This window comes from Stegostoma tigrinum, unplaced genomic scaffold, assembly GCF_030684315.1.
Source record: "Stegostoma tigrinum isolate sSteTig4 unplaced genomic scaffold, sSteTig4.hap1 scaffold_67, whole genome shotgun sequence".
Lineage (NCBI taxonomy): Eukaryota > Metazoa > Chordata > Chondrichthyes > Orectolobiformes > Stegostomatidae > Stegostoma > Stegostoma tigrinum.
In genome coordinates, this window is record NW_026728611.1 from 1,749,912 (window position 1) to 1,772,154 (window position 22,243).

General features: G+C 47.3%; 1 pseudogene; it reads right to left on the reverse strand.

Moving 5' to 3' along the window:
* Positions 1 to 13,830: 13,830 nt before the first annotated feature.
* LOC132209140 (U2 spliceosomal RNA) lies at positions 13,831 to 13,995 on the reverse strand (annotated as a pseudogene).
* Between the last annotated feature and the right edge of the window lie 8,248 nt (positions 13,996 to 22,243).

Sequence of the window (22,243 nt, forward strand, 5' to 3'; positions counted from 1 at the left end):
CAGAGCAGAGGGGCATCATGTGCAGAAGGTTGGGAGAATGCAAGGCCGAATCAGACAGTGTCCTGAGTGCCATAAACTGATCTTTCCTGCTGGTCCAGTGATTACGATTCAGTGCCTTCACTGTCGTAGCCTGTTCATGGTTATCATTTAAAGTAATAAATCTGAAATATTGACTGATCTTGAGAAGCAGAATTATGTCATTGATCAGTCAAAATCAATTCACTCCATGTTACAGTTCCACAGCAGCAATGCCAGCTGAAACTGCCTGGCGTGCAATCAGTTTAAAACAAGAATAGAGGGGAGGTCAGGAAAAGTGAAGGGCAATGGTAGTTTGTGAGAGTTGGCTGGAGGCCAAGTGGAGTCAGGTTCAATGTGGGTGCTGAAGACCAGTCTTCACTGTTACCCTGTTATACAGATCACATTGGATCAATCACACAAGGACCCTCCTTTGTGTGTTGTCCTTTGCACATCACAACTCGGGTCAGTGCCTTGAGGGGCTCGGATACTTTTAATTTGGCAACTAACTCAGGTCAGTTTTGCACAAACTAAGCTGTGTCGGGACACTATTTAAACGGACCACCACTCATTGCAATGACCCAGAACTATGCAGAAAGAGGAAGAACACCAATACAAAATCTTCGCTTTGAATGGATATCCATGCAATTTCATCCGCAGGTGCTGACTAAACAGCAACACGAAGAGGACACATTATGCCCTAACACACTGGACACACTGCCATACATCAAGAACATATCAGAACTGACTGACAACTCCGATGAGCACGAGGAGTTACGGTAGCACACAAGCCCAAAGCCATGCTACGACAAACATTCTCAAGGATTAAAGACACCATACCCATGACATGCAGAACTGACATTGTTTACAAAATACCGCGCAACGATTACCACGAACATTATATCAGACAGACAGGAAGGAAACTAGCCATCAGTGTACATGAACATCAGCTGGCAGCAAAATGACATGACAAACTTTCCCTAATATCAGTACACCCGGATAATGAAGGCCATCAGTTTAACTGGGACAACATAACCATAGTAGTGCAAACCAAACACAGACACACATGGGAATTCCTAGAGGCATGGTTCTCAATCCATAATGCAGTCAGCAAACATATAGAATTGGACCCCATATGTTACCCATACAGAAGAGAATGCACAATGACAGAAGTCGCCGGAACGGACCAGGCAGTATAAATTCCAAGTGGAGGAGGACAACATCACTTCATCGGAAGTCTCACCCATGACGTTACTTCGCATGGTGACGAAAAGTCTAAATGAAAACAAGCTCACAACTTTACTTGTTAACTTTACTGTTTTATGTGTGGCTCAAAGTCAGTCTTTGTGATATTATACACACACTGTTCTACCTGCTTATCCCGCTGTACACAAGGTTTCCCAACAAAAGGCAGCTTTATGTGGAACATAAGCAGTTTCTCCTGACAATGGGCACCATTGCCATGAGCTGGGATATGAAATAGACTGTGAGCTGAAGTAGCCCCACACTCATGTTACTCATTTACCTTTCAATTTCAATTTTCAATTTCCAACACCCAGCGATCCATTCACTTCAGCTGCTGGGAACCTGACAAGAACAGCGTTGGGCAGACATTCCTCTTCGGGAGATTCTGTCAATTTGCAAGGGTAGAAAAGCTGTCAACTTTACTCGAGTGAGACAGGATACAATATTCCAATCCAAATTCCGACGCAGTATCAATGACACCACTGGCTCCACATGTCTTGCTGCAGCTTTCATCCCGTAGATTGTGATGTAATCAGGGATACTGGCAGAAAAACCATTTGCAAGGTGAATATCCAATAAAATAATCACCGTCACTGCTGCACTTCAATGTTCTCCCCTTTGTGAAGCAGTGAATGTCACTGGCAAACGAAACACATTAGCCCTCACATGCCTGCTTCACTATCACCTGTTTCTTTGCCACCTGTTTCTCTGCTGGAACTTGCCATTGTTTTATTCACAGTCATTGCAAAATTCTGCCTCACATATCTTTTTTTATTACATAATCTCCTCGCAACTTAAAAACATCCCCCAGTCTTGAAATCTCCCACCCTTGGGAAATGATGACCATAATTCATATTATCTACATGTCTCATTATTTTATGAACTTCTAACAGGCCGCCTCTCAACCTCTTAAGCACCAGCGAGAAAAGTCAAAGTCTATCCAACCTTTCTTTATAAATCAAACCTTCCATACCAGGCAATATCCTGGTAAACCTCTTCTTAACACTCGCCAGCTTCATAATATGCCTCCTGTAATTGTGCGACAGAAACCGCGCACTGTATTCCAGAAGAGGTCTCATCAACATCCTGTGCAACCTCAATATGACTTCCCAACTCCTAAACTGAAACGATCGAGCAATGAAGGCTGGCGTGCCAAAAGCATGTTTAACGACTGTCTAAATGTGATGTAAACTTCAAATAATCATATACCTGGATCCCCTAGGTCCATGAGTAGACACCTTAACAGTGAGACAAAGTCTGTGGGAGGATGGGGAATAGTTTTGAATTTCTTTGACCTCACATCTAAAGAAATTATTTGTACACATGCAGCCGAATAAGATCAACAATTCATTCTTCGTGAAGAACTATAAATGAACCTGAACATTTTTCCATTAAAAAGTTAGACCCTCTCGAGTCAGAAGAAAGATGTCGCTGTTCTGTTTCTGAGATGTTATCCAACGAGTTCTGTACCATGTCATTCATTCACCATATCCTGATACATGAACTTTGGATCACTCTCCAAAGGTATCAGTAACTATTGCCAATCCTCAGTTACATCTGGATAATTTGATGTTTGACCTTTCTGAACCAGTGCAGGTCGTGTGGTGAAGTCGCACTTGCAATGATATTAGGTAAGGAGTTACCAAATGATCATGAAGAATTAGTGATGTTTTCCAAAAGGACAATTTAAATGTTTTCACATTTTTGATTCAATTCAATGATCTGACATATTACATAAGGTTGTCATAAAACAATATTTGATACCAGGCACTTATTAGGACAAGTGACCCAAAACTGGCCAAAGAAGTAGGTTTCAAGGAATATCCTGAACAAACAAAGGGCTTTGAATCCAGGGATGTTTAGGGAATAAATTCAAGAGCTTATGGCCTTGGAAGCTGAAAACATGAAAAAGGTGGGAGAGTTAAAACCAGAAATCTACTGGCGGTTGGAAGTCAGGGAGAACAAATGTCTTGAAGGAAAAACCAAAAGAACAGTAGATGCTTGAAAGTAGTAACACAAGCAGAAATTGATGAAAAACTCAGCTTATCTGGCAGTGCTTATGGAGAAAGAGCAGCATTATTGTTTTATGACCAGTAACCCTTCTTCAGATATACCTCAGAGGGTTTTGCAGCTGGGGGGACTATCAAACGAAGGAGATATAATGACAAAATTTCTAAATAAGGATATGAATTTCAATACCTTGGTGCTTTGCCACCCAGAAAATGTGTATGTTAATGAGCACAGGATGGCAAAACTCGAAGATGCTGAAATGGGTGAGAGTAAACACATGGGCAGCAGATTTTTGGATCATCTCAAGATTTCAGGGAAGTAGTATTAAGAAGCCGGCCAGGAGTGTGTTTGGGGAGTTAAGTCGAGAGGTAACAAAGGAATGGATGAGAGTTTCAGCAGCAAATGAACTGAGATGCTGTTGAGGTTGAAATTGTATGTGGCCTTTGTGATAATGGGCGGGGTGTGAGTAATGTGGTTGGAAGCTCACCTTGGGTTGAAATATTGCACCATGACTGTGAGCAGTGTGTTACCAGCCAGTTACCAGGGGCAGGGATGGAGTCAGTGGTGAGGGAGTGGAGTTTGGCTGCCAGCCTGGATTGATATTTAGCATTTTCTATTTAAATGTGATCTATACCCCTTTTCAAACAGGAACAGACTTGGCAGCAGAACTAATTTGTGAACCAACTGTCGGCTTTATTGAGACAAAGTGTGGAGTTTATCTGTTATGAAGTAAACTACAGTGACAAACTCAGACAGCTATTTCCAGGTCCACTGTACCAAGTGTGGCCTACTCTACATTGGGGAAACCAAGCGGAGGCTTGGAGACCGCTTTGCAGAACACCTCCGTTCAGTTCGCAACAAACAACTGCACCTCCCAGTTGCAAACCATTTCCACTCCCCCTCCCATTCTTTAGATGACATGTCCATCATGGGCCTCCTGCAGTGCCACAATGATGCCACCCGAAGGTTGCAGGAACAGCAACTCATATTCCGCCTGGGAACCCAGCAACCCAATGATATCAATGTGGACTTCACCAGCTTCAAAATCTGCCGTTCCCCCACCGCATCCCAAAACCAGCCCAGTTCGTCCCCTCCCCCCACTGCACCACACAACCAGCCCAGCTCTTCCCCCCCACCCACTGCATCCCAAAACCAGTCCAACCTGTCTCTGCCTCCCTAACCGGTTCTTCCTCTCACCCATCCCTTCCTCCCACCCCAAGCCGCACCCCCATCTACCTACTAACCTCATCCCACCTCCTTGACTTGTCCGTCTTCCCTGGACTGACCTATCCCCTCCCTACCTCCCCACCTATACTCTCTCCACCTATCTTCTTTACTCTCCATCTTCGGTCCGCCTCCCCCTCTCTCCCTATTTATTCCAGTTCCCTCTACCCATCCCCCTCTCTGATGAAGGGTCTAGGCCCGAAACGTCAGCTTTTGTGCTCCTGAGATGCTGCTTGGCCTGCTGTGTTCATCCAGCCTCACATTTTATTATCTCTATTTACAGTTGAATGTGGATTATACTGCTTATGCCAATAACTAGGCAGTAGAGCAGTGATACAACTTATTGGAGTTTTTGCAGCCTCGGTCTTCAAACTTTTTCTTCTGTCATGGACTTTTATCTTCTGATTCTCGTTGCTTTCCATTACACAGACCTTTCTTGAGAATCTCTTTTCTGCTTGTTCTTTTTTGATTAACCTCCCTCTCTGCCCAATCACAGTTCATATGAACAACACTCACCTCACTTAACCACGTGGTGTTCTTCATATTCATAATTATTCTCTTTACATCTTACCTGAGGACTGCTATACCTGTATTTATCACTCTTACTTCACTGCTATTTCTCTATTCGCTGCCAGAGCGGTATCAAGAGCTATCTTTAGCTTTGAGCTGCAGGAAGCCTTTTCAATCGCGACTTATTAAAAAAAAACAAAAGAACTGGGATGTTATAAATCAGGAACAAAAACAAAGTTGCTGGAAAAGCTCAGCAGGTCTGGCAGCATCTGTGAAGGTAAAAAGACAGAGTTAACGTTTCGGGTGCAGTGCCCCTTCCTCAGAGCGACTTATTAAAACCCCAGGATCGCTAATGTAACAATCTTTCTCATCCAGTTCTCAGTCTCATTTGTCTCAAAATGCAACATTGTGATGACCATCATTAGCTTCTCACAATGACAACATGAAGCACTGCGCATGCTCCAGATCACAAGGGCATCTGGGTGATTGATGTCAGCGAGGGGCCAATAGGGCTGCCGTGCATGACCGGTGGATGTCGCTGCCATTCTAACCAATCAGAATGAGGAGGGGGGCGGGATCGGTGAAAACCACATGATCATTCACGAGAGCAGCGCAGAGTTGCTCAGATAATTTGAACCGCAGATGCTGGAGAATCCGAGATAACATGGTGTAGAGCTGGATGAACACAGCAGGTCAAGCAGCATCAGAGGAGCAGGAAAGCTGACGTTTTGGGCCTAGATCCTTCGCTGAGTCCAAGATTTGTGCAATTGAGGTAAGAGCAGGACACGGTAAAGAAAGCAAATCGGCAGAAAGCGGGAGGGAAGTGATATTCGTATGGGTTTGGAAGTTGTACAAAGACTTAGTGCACGTTGGAAATCACACACATTTAAAACTCCCAGACTCATGTTTGCAGAAAACAAATCAATGCCTCAGATGGCGATAGGCCCGTGTGACCGTCACCATCTTTATTGGGGGCAATGATCCGCGGGGCGTATGTGCGGCAGCTTTGAAACTTTAAAAGGGCCGAGGTGAAGCTGGGCGCGTGCGCGGCCGCCTCTGGCTGAAAGTGAGAGAACAAGGTGTGGGGCTGGAGGAACACAGCAGGACAGGCAGCATCAGAGGGGCAGGAAAGCTGGCATTTTCGGGCCTAGACCCTTCAGAAATGGGGAAGGGGCAGGGGATACTGAAATAAACAGGGAGACAGGTGGAGAGGAGACAGACAAGTTAAAGAGGTGGGGATGGAGCAGGTAAAGGTGAATGTAGGTGGGGATAGGTCAGTCTCGGGAGGAGGGGATAGGTGAGAGGAAGAACATGTTAGGGAGGCGGGGATGAGCAGTTGTTTATTGCGAACTGAGCGTAGATATTCTGTAAAGTGATCCCTAAGCCTCTGCTTGGTTTCCCTGATGTAGAGGAGGCCACAACGGGTACAGCAGATGCAGTACAGCACATTAGCACCTGCATTCCCCACACAGATGGCCTAAAAGCCCTATACTATTTCCTGTCCTGCAGGTCTGACTAGTTCCCCTCCACTGACCCCCTTATGCGCTTAGGTGAACTCATCCTCACCCTCAACAATTTCTCTATCAACTCCTCCCACCTCCTACAGACAAAAAGGGTGGCCATGGGTATCCGCATGGGCCCAAGCTCTGCCTGCCTCTTTGTCGGAACAATCCCTCTTCCGTACATACACTGGCCCTGAACCCCACCTCTTCTTCCGGTACATGGATGACTGTATTGGCGCTGCCTTGTACTCCCATGAGGAGCTCGAACAGTTCATCCACTTCACCAACACCTACCACCCCAACGTTAAGCTCACCTGGGCATCTCTTAACACCTTTCTCACCTTCCTGGACCTCTGTTTCCATCTTGGGCAACCGTCTGGAAACCAATATCCATTTCATGCCCACCGACTCTCTCAGCTACCTAGAATACACCTCCTCCCACCCACCGCCCTAAAAAAATGCCATCTACTATTCCCAATTCATTCACTTCTGCCGAATCTGCTCCCAGGATTCCACTCCCGTACATCTGATGTCCTTCCTTTTCAAGGACCGCAACGCTGCCCCCCTCCCCCCAGCAGTGATCGAGAATGCCCTTGACCGTGTCTCCCGTATTTTTCCACAACTCCTCCCTCGCGCACCGTCCCTGCAATAACAACCGAAAAAGAATCTCCCTCATCCTCATGTACCACCCCACCAATCACCGGATCCAACGCATCATCCTCTGACATTTCCGCAATCAGGAATCCGACCCCAACACCAAAGACATTTTCCCCTCCCCACCCTTGCCTGTTTTCCGGAGGGACCACTCTCTCCGTGACTCCTGTGGCTCCACACTCCCCTCCAGCCCCACCACACCTGGCACTCTTCCCTGCAACCGCAGAAAGTGCTACACTTGCCCCCACACCACCTCCCTCACCCCCATCCCAGGCCCTAAGAAAACTTTCTACATCAAGCAGATGTTCACCTGCACATCTGCTAATGTGGTATACCGCATCCCCTGTACCCGTTGTGGCCTCCTCTACATTGGGGAAACCAAGCGGAGGCTTGGGGACTGCTTTGCAGAACACCTACACTCGGTTCACAATAAACAACTGCACCTCCCAGTCGTGAACCATTTCAACTCCCCGTCCCATTCCTCAGACGAAATGCCCATCCTGGGCCACCTGCAGTGCCACAACGATGCCACCCAAGGGTTGCAGAAACAGCAACTCGTATTCTGCCTGGCAACCCTGCAGCCCAATGGTGTCAATGTGGATTTCACAAGCTTCAAAATCTTCCCTCCCCCAACTGCATCCCAAAACTTGCCCAGGTTGTCCCTGCCTGTCTAACCTGTTCTTCCTTTCTCCTATCCCCTCCTCCCACCTCAAGCTGCACCCCCATTTACTGCCTACTAACCTCATCCCACCCCCCTGACCTATCTGTCCTCCCTAAACTGACCTATCACCTCACTACCTCCCCACCTATACTCACCTTTACCTGCTCCATGCTGGCATCTTTGACTTGTCCGTCTCCTCTCCACATATCTTCTCTCTCCATCTTCGATCTGTCTCCCTATTTAGTTCACAACCCAATTATCTCAGGATTTTGAACGTTGAAGGAGAAAGCAGCACTCACACTTTGGACAAATGCAAATGGTTTGTGTGTAAAAGAGTCTGAAGATTCATCTGAAATGTTCTAACACCATCGCAGTGACACTTGGGAGACACTGTGGAAATGGGCAGATTGCAAGAAGGAATTTCTTCATCCATCCCAGCTGGAAACTGACCACCAGAGTCACACTGGAGAGAAACCATTCACCCGCTCTGATTGTGGTATGGGAATCACTCAGTCATCTAACCTGTTTAAACACCAGGGAGTTCACACTGGAGAGAAACCATTCACTTGCTTGGAATGTGCGAAAGCATTCACTCAGACAACTCACCTACTGATACACCAGCAAATTCACACTGGAGAGAGACCAATTGGCCTGTTCTGTGTGTGGGAAAGTTTTTCTGACTCGAATTCCCCTCTGACACACCAGCGATTTCACTCTGGGGAGAGACCATTCGTGAGCTCTGAGTGTGGGAAAGCATTCACTCAGTCATCCAAACTGTCACAAAGAACCACAGTTGAAGGATTTTGCTATCACGCTCACGATCAAATGAACTATAGTTTTTGGCTGTTTGTACTGATGTTACTAATCTCTGCTCAATTAAAGGTGCTGATGTTGTGAATGAAATGTTAATAACAGTTGTATATTTGTCAGGTGGAGCTTGGAAATAGTCACGTCACGACACATTCACACTGACTAAAGACTATCCACCAGCACAGTGTGTGAAAAGGGATTTCCTGGTTCATCAGGACTGGTTAACTAGCAGCAAATTTGAGTAACTTTTTTTAAATTCTGCTGTTAGCTGTCTCCAAACCAGGTATTTTTGGGCTTGTTTCTGGAGATCGTAGAATCCCTCCAGTGTGGAAGCAGATGACTTGGCCCATCAAGTCCACACTGAACCTATGAAAAGTGTCTTACCCAGACCCTGTCTGCGCTGGTTTCCTCCCACAGTCCATAAATGTGCAAATTAGGTCGATTGACGATGCTAAATTCCCCTTAGTGTCTTGTGTGCAAAATGCAAGGACAGAGTAGGGTGTGAGACTGGATGGGATGCTCTTTGGAGGATTTGTATGGACTGAATGGCCATCTTCCACACTGTAGGAATCCTATGATGATCTTGATGGCCCTTTATTTATTAGTTATGTCTGCACACCTTTTACAATTACGGATCCTATTGCTCTCCACAGACACGTTTCGACTTTTAATAGGTATTTGTTGATTTGTAAACAATCGTAATGTTTCCTTTTGATTTTTGCCCACAAAATGAAAGTTTTAAGTCTAAACAAAAGATTGGGAGGAGTCCAGTACTATATCCCCGATTGCATTTTCCCAATCGGCTATGAAACCTGGTGTCCATTGTGACTCTGTTCGCGGGGGGCGGGGAATGTAGTCTCTTCAGATCTTTACCTGTTGTCCATGGCAGTGATGGATTTCATGATGAATACGTATGCACTAGATATCATACAATGTCTTGGTTTATTTTCTATTTAGTCTGCTGTACTTTACTCTACAGAGACCGAGATAATGGTCTGGGGACCTAGGTTTGAATCCCACCATTCCAGATGGTGGAATTTGAGTTTTAAAAAAAAATCTGGAAATAAGAATCTAATGATGACCATGAATCCATTGTCATTGTTGGAAAAACCTATGTCCTTTAGGGAAGGAAACTGCCATTCTTATCCAGTAATATCAAGATCCCATGAATGATTTTTTTTAAAAAAATTTTTTAAAAAATCTCCCACAAATACATTTATCTCTGTCTTAATTTATTTGACAACCGACAGTTCAAACTGGTTGATGGCTACTTTCACTTTTGATCAAGTTGTGGCCATTTCATGGTTGAAACAAAAAAAAGAGCATGAATAACCACAGTTGTTCTCGTAGGAACAATGCATGCTCTGCCATGTTTGAAAAAAAAGCCTCATCTCACTTATGAGCCAGATATCAAAGCTGACCAAATCCTGATGCTGTGGACCGTGAAAGTGAAATTCTTCACCGTCTTATCCACTTGTGTTGCTATTTCAGGGAGCTATGAAACTCCCAATCTCCTGAACACCTTTGAGAATTTCATCAAACTGACCCCCAATGACAAGAATGGAGAGGGTCAGCTTGGATTGATGATCATAATTCAGGCTCAACCAATCTCCTGGAGCATTTTGAGAATGTAATTAGTAGTGAGTGTGGCCACCTCTCTGTACGAAAGTGATACAGATCCTCTGATCGTGCTTGCCCCACATGGCTGATATTGAGTAATTTCTTGGACATGCTGTGTCAGGATCTCCTGACTTAATCCTGTCTCCCTTGCCCTGACTGAGAACTGTTTCCCTGAGACTTTGCGACGCGACTATTTGGTCGAAACATATGTGTGTTGCCACAGCTGCTGACAAACCCTTGACTGACTGCTGGTAATAACAGTGCTAAGCTGCCTGGCTTATGCCTGTGATAAACAACCAGGCAAGACAGGAGCACTGTGAAACATTAAGTTCTAGTTGAGACATCAAAGTGCAAAAATGCCAGAGAAAGGCAGAGATATTGTGGCAGAACACGTCTCAGGTGCTGAAAAGCTTGTAGAGTTCTTTCAGAAAGCATGTACTTTGCAGACAGGCAATTCTGCATCTTGATGTAGCATTTTTATCTAACTTCTGGCTCATTTTGCTACATTTGCAAATATCTCATGAGTTAGGAAGCATGGACTGGGAGCAGTTGTTCCATGGTAAGGGAACTATAGACATGTGGAGACTGTTTAAGGAACAGTTGTTGGGAGTGATGAGTAAATATGTCCCTCTGAGACAGGCAAGAAGGGGTAAGATAAAGGAACCTTGGATGACGAGAGCGGTGGAGCTTCTTGTGAAAAGGAAGAAGGTAGCTTACATAAGGTGGAGGAAGCTAGGGTCAAGTTCAGCTAGAGAGGATTACATGCAGGCAAGGAAGGAGCTCAAAAATGGTCTGAGGAGAGCCAGGAGGGGGCACAAGAAAGGCTTGGCGGAAGGAATCCGGGAAAACACAAAGGCATTTTACACTTACGTGAGGAATAAGAGAATGATCAAAGAAAGAGTAGGGCCGATCAGGGATAGCATAGGGAACTTGTGTGTGGAGTCTGAGGAGGTAGGGGAAGCCCTAAATGAGTTTTTTGCTTCTGTCTTTACGAAAGAAACGAACTTTGTAGTGAATGAAACCTTTGAAGAGCAGGTGTGCATGCTGGAATGGATAGAGATAGAAGAAGCTGATGTGCTGAAAATTTTGTCAAACATTAAGATTGACAAGTCGCCAGGCCCGGACCAGATTTGTCCTCGGCTGCTTTGGGAAGCGAGAAATGCAATTGCTTCGCCACTTGCGAAGATCTTTGCATCCTCGCTCTCCACTGGAGTCGTACCTGAGGACTGGAGAGAGGCAAATGTAATTCCTCTCTTCAAGAAAGGAAATAGGGAAATCCCCGGCAATTATAGACCAGTAAGTCTCACGTCTGTCGTCTGCAAGGTGTTAGAAAGGATTCTGAGGGATAAGATTTATGACCATCTGGAAGAGCATGGCTTGATCAAATAGTCAACACGGCTTTGTGAGGGGTAGGTCATGCCTCACAAACGTTATCGAGTTTTTTGAGGATGTGACTAGAAAAATTGATGAGGGTCGAGCTGTGGATGTGGTGTATATGGACTGCAGTAAGGCATTTGATAAGGTTCCCCATGGTAGGCTCATTCAGAAGGTCAGGAGTAATGGGATACAGGGGAACTTAGCTGCTTGGATACAGAATTGGCTGGCCAACAGAAGACAGCGAGTGGTAGTAGAAGGAAAATATTCTGCCTGGAAGTCAGTGGTGAGTGGGGTTCCACAGGGCTCTGTCCTTGAGCCTCTACTGTTTGTAATTTTTATTAATGACTTGGATGAGGGGATTGAAGGATGGGTCAGCAAGTTTGCAGACGACACAAAGGTCGGAGGTGTCGTTGACAGTATAGAGGGCTGTTGTAGGCTGCAGCGGGACATTGACAGGATGCAGAGATGGGCTGAGAGGTGGCAGATGGAGTTCAACCTGGATAAATGCGAGGTGATGCATTTTGGAAGGTCAAATTTGAAAGGATAGGATTCTTGGCAGCGTGGAGGAACAGAGGGATCTTGGTGTGCAGATACATAGATCCCTTAAAATGGCCACCCAAGTGGACAGGGTTGTTAAGAAAGCATATGGTGTTTTGGCTTTCATGAACAGGGGGATTGAGTTTAAGAGTCGTGAGATCTTGTTGCAGCTCTATAAAACTTTGGTTAGACCGCACTTGGAATACTGCGTCCAGTTCTGGGCGCCCTATTATAGGAAAGATGTGGATGCTTTGGAGAGGGTTCAGAGGAGGTTTACCAGGATTCTGCCTGGACTGGAGGGCTTATCTTATGAAGAGAGGTTGACTGAGCTCGGTCTCTTTTCATTGGAGAAAAGGAGGAGGAGAGGGGACCTAATTGAGGTATACAAGATAATGAGAGGCATAGATAGAGTTGATAGACAGAGACTATTTCCCAGTGCAGAAATGGCTAGCACGAGGGGTCATAGTTTTAAGCTGGTTGGTGGAAAGTATAGAGGGGATGTCAGAGGTGGGTTCTTTACACAGAGAGTTGTGAGAGCATGGAATGCGTTGCCAGCAGCAGTTGTGGAAGCAAGGTCATTGGGGTCATTTAAGAGACTGCTGGACATGCATATGGTCACAGAAATTTGAGGGTGCATACATGAGGATCAATGGTCGGCACAACATTGTGGGCTGAAGGGCCTGTTCTGTGCTGTACTGTTCTATGTTCTATGTTCTATGTTCTATCTCCTGGTCTGGCTAATGTGAGAATTGGCTTGGTCATTTGCAGTTGTATCCCATGTTAGTGAATTGGTAATCTGATTAAACTCACAGGCCTTGACTTGAGAAAAATAAAGCACATATTTGATTGGTTGCTGTTGCACTCAAATGAAAAACGTGCAGTGTATATGCCATATCTTTTCCTAGCTCACAGTGTTTCCAAAATCTCTCGTTCAATACATCCCAAGTCGTCACCATCAAAGTCAAAACTAGTGAATACTTCGATCGCTTCATCTTTTGTTTTTTTTTTCTGAAATGCTATTTGTAATGAGGTAGTATTGGCAGGCAATTTTCTTTTACTTCTGTTGCCATGTGTGAATATTCAGGGATGGTGTTGGTGGGAAGATGCGACATGCACCACAGATGAGGCACGAACATTAGAACAAGTGCTGAGCATGCAGAAAAGGAGAGATGAACGGTTACCTTGGAAAAAGCATATTTGGAGAAAGTTGGGTGAGAGTGTTGAGAGAAAGCACTTTGGCGGCATGGTGGCTCAGTATTTAGCACTGCGGCCTCACAGCACCAGGACACGTGTTTGATTCCAGCCTTAGGTGACTGCCTGTGTGGAGTTTGCACATTCTCTCTGTGTCTGTGTGGGTTTCCTCAGAGTGCTCTCACAGTCCAAAGATGTGCAGGCTAGGTAGATTAGCCATGTTAAATTGCCTGTTGTGTTAAGGGAGAGTTTGATTAGGTGGGGTGTAGGTCTGGCTGGGATACTCTGAGGTTTGATGTGGACTTGTTGGGCTAAGGGCTGTTATGGTTCCAGAGTGCTGATCTGCTGGAGATTACAAGGTCCAGAGCTGGATGAACACAGCAGGCCAAACAGCAAAGGAGCAGGAAGTCCGATGCCTCAGGCCTAGACACCCTTCTTCAGTTTTTGATAAGGCTGTTTTTAAAATTGGTTTAACGAGACTGCACCATTCCGAGGAACACTGCAATACCAGGATGATGCATGGAGAGGACAGAGCAAGCTGCTGTTCCAAAAAATCGGTTTAATATAGGGTCCTTAAGTAAAGAACATATCAGATATTAAAAGCTGATAAGAACATTTTTTTTTAATTTGAAAAAATATACTTTATTCATAAGATGTACAAAAAAACACATTCATACACCTACCCAGTCATGCAAGCTGCTCTGGGTTACCCAGGGCGTACGTACACCAACTAAAGGGAAAAAAAACAAAACATTGAAGAAAAAAAACAAAGCAAAGAAAATACACCGGCAGTCTTCACCCCGCACAGTCTCTGTTGGCCCCCTGACCAGTTGGGGAAGGCGCCAGCTGGGCCCAGTTACCAGATAGGGCCCTTTTTTTCTATTCTGGATGAGGCGTTTCATACGGTGGTCTTTCCCCACCGCGCCTTGGCGGCGGCTGCCCCAAGCTTTAGCGCGTCACTCAGCACATAGTCCTGGACCTTGGAGTGCGCCAGTCTGTAACATTCGGTCGGGGTCAGTTCTTTCAGCTGACAGACCAGCAAGTTGCAGGCAGATCAAAGAGCGTCTTTCACCGCATTGTTGGTCCTCCAGGCACAGTTGATGTTGGTCTCGGTGTGCATCCCGGGAAACAGCCCATAGAGCATGGACTCCCGCGTCACGGATCTACTCGGGATGAACCTCAACAAAGACCACTGCATCCCCCTCCAGACCTCCTGTGCATAGGCACTGTCCAGAAGGAGGTGATAGACAGTCTCGTTCCCCCTCATGCAGCCGCCTCGAGGGCAGCGTGCAGTGGCACAGAGATTCGGGGCGTGCATGAAGGATCTCACTGGCAGAGCCCCTGTCACTACCAGCCAAGCAATGTCTTTGTGCTCGTTTGAAAGTTCTGGCGATGAGGCATTCTGCCAAATAACTTTGGCAGTCTGCACAGGGATACAACAGGACGCGATCCACCCTCTGTTTTTCCCAAAGCGTCTCGAGGATACTACGTGCTGACCACTGCCAGATGGCCTTGTGGTCGAAGGTGTTTCCTTTCAAAAATTTCTCCACAAACGACAGGTGGTACAGGACGGTCCAACTACTCGGAGCGTTCTGCGGCAATGAGGCCAGGCCCATCCTTCACAACACAGGGGACAGGCAGAACCTCAGTCAGTAGTGACACTTGGTGTTTGCGTACTGAGGATCTACGCACAGCTTGATGCAGCCGCACACAAAGGTAGCCGTCAGGGCGAGGCTGGAGTTCGGTACATACTTTCTCCCCATTTTACAGGTCTTTGTACATGGTGTCCCTGCGGACCCGGTCCATCCTCCACCCCCAAATGAAGTGGAAGATGGCCCGGGTGACCACAGCGGCGCAGATCCAGGAAATACGCCAGGGCTGCGCCACATACAACAGTACCGAAAGCCCCTCGCACCTGACAACCAGGTTCTTACCCGTGATGGAGAGGGACCAGAACGTCCACGTGCCCAGCTTCTGCTTCAGTTTGGTGATATGCTCCTCCCAATTCTGAGTGCATGTCCCAGCTCCAACAAACCAAACACCCAGCACCTTCAGGTAGTCTGTGCTGACGGTGAAGGGGATGAAGGAGCGGTTGTCCCAGTTCCCGAAGAATATGTCCTCGTTCTTACCCCTATTGGCTTGGGCCGCAGATGTCTACTCACCGACGTCTACGCACACTCACCGACTGACGATCGGTGCAGAAGACGGCGACATGTTCCATGTGCAGGAGGTCTTGACCTGAAGGCCTCCGCTGCCTGGGATAGTCACGCCCTTCAGGCTCACGTCCTTCCTGATGGATGCGGCGAAGGGCTCCACACAGCACACGAACAAGGCAGGAGAGAGCGGGCACCCCTGCTTGACTCCAGATCTGACGGGAGAACTGTCCGATTCCCACCCATTGATCGAGACTGTGCTAACGATGTTGGTGTAGAGCAGCCAGATCCAATTACTGATGCCCTCCCCGAACCCCAATTTGGAGAGACCCTGTTGAAGGCCTTCTCCTGGTCCAGGCTGACGAGGCAGGTGTCCACCCGCCTGTCCTGCACGTAGGCGATCATACTGATGAACGCGAAACTCTCAGCGATCTTCCTGCCCGGCACAGCACAGTTTTTGTCAGGGTGATTCAGCAACTCCCGGACAGTCCTGACCCGGTTGGCTGTGACCTTAGCCAGGATTTTGTAGTCCATGTTCAATAGTGAAATGGGACGCCAATGCGTAATTTCTTCCCTCTCTCCCTTCCTCTTGTAAATGACGGTGATGATGCCCTTCCTCATGGACTTGCACATTTCCCCTCTCTGAAGCGCACGATCGTACACCTCAAGCAGGTTCTGGCCGACCAGGTCCCACAGAGCGGAATACAGCTCGACCGGTAAGCCATCGCTCCCAGGAATCTTATTCCTCTCAAAGGACATGAGGGCTGTAGTCAGCTCGTCCAGGGATATCTGCCGGTCCAGCCACTCCCTCGTGCCGCCGCCTAAGACCTCCGTGATAGACGACAGGAGCAACTCGGAGGTCATGCTGGCCGTGGGCTTCGCATCATACAGTCTGGCATAGAAGGATCTGCTAATCCTCAAAATGTCAGGCTGAGACGACGTCACCGAGCCGTCGTTCTCCTTCAGCCGGCTGAGCACAGAGCTCTTTGTGCACCTCCTGAAAGAAGAAACCCGAGCACATCTTGTCCTGCTCCACTGTGCGGACCCTGGACCGGAAGATTATCCTGGAGGCCTCCGTGGCAAAGGGGGAGGCTTGCTGGCCCCTCACCTTGCGGACATCCTCCGTGACATCGACCCCCATTGACTGCAGAAGGAGCAGGTTCTGCGTCCTTTTCTGGAGTTGCGACAGCTTTCCCCGCCTTTCTCTCACCTTCCGAACACCCTTGAGCAAAAGAACCTCTTGATGTTCTCCTCCACCTTCTCCCACCAGTCACCCGGAGACTCAAAGAGGGGTTTCACGGTTCTCCAACCTGCATACACCCTCTTAAGCTCCTCGACATACTCTGTGGTCAACAGAGTCGTGTTGATGTTCCACGTCCCCTTGCCAGTCTGCTGGTTGTCCTGTAAGTGACAGTCGGCCAGCAGGAGGCAGTGGTCAGAGAAGAACACCGGCTCGACGCCAGTGGACCTGACCGAGAACAAACAGGAAGTCTATCCTTGAGCAGATAGACCCATCTGGCTGCGACCAGGTGTATCTCCGCTGCGCTCCGTCTGCAGGGGTGCTGAAGACGTCGAGCAACTTGGTGTCCTTCACCGTGTCCAGCAGGAATCTGGACGTGGCGTCCAATTTACTCTCCCCACCCACTGTCCCCACACTGGATCTTCCATCTGCATCGATGATGCAGTTGAAGTCTCCACCTAGAATGACTGGTCTAGGCATAGCCAGCAGGGTTGGAAGCCGCTGCAGGATGGCCAACCGCTCGCTGTGTACCACTGGGGCCCTCCAGCGTGCCTTCCTCCTTGGCTTCCGGACCGTTGTCCACTCCCCTGGGTCACCTGTAGCCTCCTCCATTGACTCTGGGTTGTCAGGGGGTGGGTGGGGGCAGTGGGGGAGAAAGCGGAGCCTGCAGGGGCGCTTTGCTGGCCTCGGTTCCATCCTGCGGGGCTGGTCCCTCCTGCACAGTCGGACAAAGGTCCTTGCATGGGCCTGGTGCCTGCCTCTCCTACAGGGGAGGGTGGGTGGGGGGGCTTGCCCCGCATTGCCGCTGCTAGTGACCTGGGCGTAGGTGGTCCCCCACCACAGTCACGGCCTGCAGATGTAGCTCACTTTCCTACAAAGGTTGCAGATTTTTTCTTTTGTCAATCCTTTGCAAGGGGTCCATCCTCCTTGCAGTTCCATCAGATGGTGACTTTGCAGTCGGCCACCATGTGACCTGACCTACCACAGGCATGGCAGACTTTGGGTTGCCTTGCGCAGGTCAGGTAGTCCTTGCTCCCACCAATCGTGAAGCTGCCTGGTGGGTGTATGATGTTCCCGACTACGCCCGTCCTCAGCATCACCCTGGCCTGCCTCTTACTTGTCCAGATCCCAAAGGGGTCCAGGATGTTGGTTAGGTCCCCTTCCAAGGAAGGTCAGGACATCAGCTGCTGGCACATGCGGGTTGTACATGTGTACAGTCACCATACGGCTCCTCGGCACAGGCATCACAAACAGTGGGACAGCGGTCAATGCAGAGAGGGGGCCCCTCACCTCCTTTCTCCTTGAAAACCTCCAGGAAGCGCTCACAAAGCTTGGTGCTCCTGATGGTTACATTGTAAAAACCTCCTCCAGGGAAATCCTGCAGGCAGTAAATGTCAGCAGCAGCAAACCCACAACAGTCCAAAATGACCCTCTTCACACAGAAGGCGCGGTCCACAGGTGCACCTTCATCCACCTTCTTCACGGAAACACAGATGGTGTTCCGGACCTCCTGACACAGGGCACAAGCACTTGCCACAGCCATCCTTGCAGGTTTGCTGCTCCCCTGAACCAGCATTAGGCCTTAACCAGCATTAAGATCCACCAGTTGCAAGGGTGCACAGCCAACCTGACATCTTCCTTCCACCTCCAATACTCACTCTATCCTCTTCTCAGTCCACAATGATAAGAACAGGCATAAACACACCTTTTTTTTTAATTTGAAAGAAAATATACATTATTCATAAGATCTACAAAAAAAACATATTTGTACACCTACCCAGTCATGCAGGTTACCCAGGGGGTAGATACGCCAACTAAAGGAAAAAAAAACAAACAAAGAAGAAAAAAAACAAACAAAGAAGAAAAAAAGACAAAGAAAACACCCCAGCACAGTCCCCCTTGGCTCCCTGACCAGTTGGGGAAAGCACCAGCTGGATCCAGTTAACAAAGATAAACACACCCTCAATTTTAACCAAAGAAGGCCAAAAAGTAAAGACATTGTAATACTGGACTACCTTAGGTCCCAGTTACCTTCCATATTTTCCATCAGCCTGACTGAGTGCAAAGACTTGTAAGTCACTGCTGACAGTTTTTACTGTTGTTCCCGGACTCCTGGGTTTCCTAACCGGGGAAAACCGATAGTCGGTTTACACCAGTACTTTTTCAAGACCTTTTCTATAAAAATCTCTTTGCAATGAATGTAGATCATTGGAAATGTACCAATCAGATGAGGTGGGGCATGTCACTAACAAGCCTCATCAACCAGCTCCATGACTAGCGGATGGTCAGTGAGATTGCAGCAACAATCGGTACAGAACCGCACACTCAGAGAATGACCCAGCACAGAGGAAGGTGTTTCAGCGTGTCACTGTCTGCATCAGCTGTCTGTACAGGTAATTTCACCAGTCCCACCCATCATCGTCTTACCGATGCCCTGTAAATCTCTCATTGTTCAACTCTCTCCTGAGGGTCACAAATGATTCTGCCTCCAGTGCCCTCTCAGGCAGTGCGCAGCCAGCAGGAACCACTCGCTGATAACAGTGGGTCTATCTCCCTCGATATATATGACTTTTTGTTGCAAAAAAGGCAAATCACCACGGCCTCCCTCCAAACCCATCCCACTCCATGATCTGGGCTCATCCTTCCCCCCACTGCATCCCAAAACCAGCCCAGCCTGTCTCTGCCTCCCTAACCTGTTCTTCCTCTCACCCATCCCTTCCTCCTATCCCAAGCCGCACCTCCATTTCCTACCTACTAACCTTATCCCACTTCCTTGATCTGTCTGTCTTCCTGACCTATCCCCTCCCTACCTCCCCACCTAAACTCTCCTCTCCACCTATCTTCTTTTCTCTCCATCTTCGGTCCGCCTCCCCCTCTCTCCCTATTTATTCCAGATCCCTCAACCCATCCCCCTCTCTGATGAAGGGTCTAGGCCCGAAACGTCAGCTTTTTGTGCTCCTGAGATGCTGCTCGGCCTGTTGTGTTCATCCAGCTTCAGACTTTATTAGCTTGGATTCTCCAGCATCTGCAGTTCCCATTATCTCTGATTGCTGCAACTTGTCTATTCGAACCAGATATCCTAAATTATTTTAGTCCCATTTACCAGCATTGGGCCCGTATCCCTCTGTCCCTTTCCTGTTCATTTCCCAATCCTGATGCTGTTTAAGAGCTGTGACTGTACCACATGCAGCATTCTCTACATGTAAAACTGTCCCTCAGGTCCCTTTTAAATCTTTCACCTCTCAACTTAAACCCATGCTCTCAGGTTTGGATTCCTTTCCCTGCAGGAAAGGTATTGCCAATTCACCCCATCCAAGCCCCTCGTGATTTTATAAACCTCTGTAAGGTCACGCCTCAGCCTATGACGTTCCAGGGAATCAGCCCCAGCCTATTCAGCCTCCTCTCCCTGTAGCTCAAACCATTCGATCCAAGCACCATCCTTGTAAATCTTTTTTTTTCTGAAACCTTTCAGTTTAACAACTTTCCTGTAGCAGGGATATTATAACTGAGTGCAGTATTCTAAAAGTGGCAATGTTCTGTACATCTGCATCATAATGCCCAAACTCCGATACTCAATACAATAAAAGCAAGTATGCCAAATGCCTTCTTCGCCACCCTGTCTAACTGTGAGTCCACTTTCAACGAACAATGCATCTGCACCCCAATGTCTCTGTTTGGTGACACTCCACAAAGTCTGACCATTAACTTATAAGTCCTGCCTGAGTTTGCCTTACCAAATTGCAACACCTCACATTTATCTAGACTTTATCTGCCACTCCTTGGCCCATTGGCCCATCTGATCAAGGTCCCGTTGTACTCTGAGATAACATTCTTCACTATCCACAACAACATGAATTTTGGGGCCATCTGCAAACTTACTAACCATCCCTCCTCTGCTTCCATCTAAATCATTTATATAAAGTTATGGATAAGCAGTGTCCCAGCACTGATTCTTGTGACACACCACAGGTCACAGGTCTCCAGTCTGATATATAACACTCTACCATCACTCTGTGCCTCCTGCCTTCAAGCCAGTCTTGGATCCAAACCACTAGCTTCCACTGGATTCCATGTGATCTAACCGGTCTACCATGAGGAACCTTTTCAAACACCTTTCCGAAGTGCATCCAAACAATGTTTACCCTCTCTGTCTTCACCAACCTTCTTTGTCACCTCTGCAAAATCCTCATGTTAGTGGGACTTGATTTACATCACACCAACACCAGAGTCAGATAACTGGGAACAGCATATGAAGCAAAATGTGTACATGAGATAACAAAGTGTGGAGCTGGATGAACATGGCAGGCCAAAAAGCCAGCAGCCCCAGAGGAGACAGCCACGCTGAGCCCTGCTGAGTTTTCACCATCACCCCTAGACCTCCCCCTGACTGAGGTCAAATGGTCAGTCCTCAGTAAGGGGCTCACCTTTATCCCCCTCCACACACACATCAATGAATACCACTCACGTTTGGACATCGAGCAGTTTTTCGGCTGCCTTCACCGCTCCACCTATCTTCTCCTCTCTCCCTCTTTGATCCGCCTCTCCCTATTTATTTCAGAACCCTCTCACCATTCCCCTTTTTCTGATGAAGGGACTAGGCCCGAAACATCAGCTCCTAAGCTGCTGCTAGGCCTGCTGTGTTCATCCAGCTCCACACTTTGTTATCTCGGATTCTCCAGCATCTGCAGTTCCTATTATCTCTGATACAAAATGTGTACGTTACTGGTTAAAAATACTGAAATAATTTCATTGTCTTCAACTTTAAAATCAAATGCTGGAGTCTGCAGCTCAAAAGATATCAGAAGCACTGGGGTGAGAGGAAACCCACAGTTCAGGAAATGCTCAGGAATCAGGGTGACATCATTGAGCAATTGCCCGTGTGTGATAACATCACCCACTTGAACACAGAGCATTCGGGTCTGCACAAACAGGTGATGTGCACAAAGGATGTGAGGGTCTGTGGAGTGATTGAAAGGAGATTGATCAGAATGATTCAGGAACTGACGGATATTAGTTGTAAGGTCAGGTTGGAGAAACTGAAGGTGTTCTGCACAAAGCAAACAAGACTGAGGTGATCTTTGACAAAGGTGTCTAGGTTTATGAGAGATTTAGATAAGGTAGATAAAGAGCAGCTGTTCCTCTTCACTTGTAGTAAAATTCTTAGAAACACAGATTTAAGATATTGGGCAATAGTAACTGGGAGATGTAAGGAAGGAACTTAACGTTACTTTTATTTGACTCAATACTGACATTCAAAGACCAATAATATCCAGGGCTGAATGATTAAAAAATCAAGTGACACGCTTAGATCTTGCTGTATCTAAGCAAGTTTCTGATCTGCAAATCCTTTTCTAACACTGAAGCTCTGAAATTCATTTCCTTCGTCTGCTCAAACACTGTTCTACAAAACAAAATCCTTGCTCCTTGTTGAAACATGCAGGTTTTTTGGAGGATTAATGGGTTGGTTGCAGAAAGGTTGGTTCCCTTCTGGACC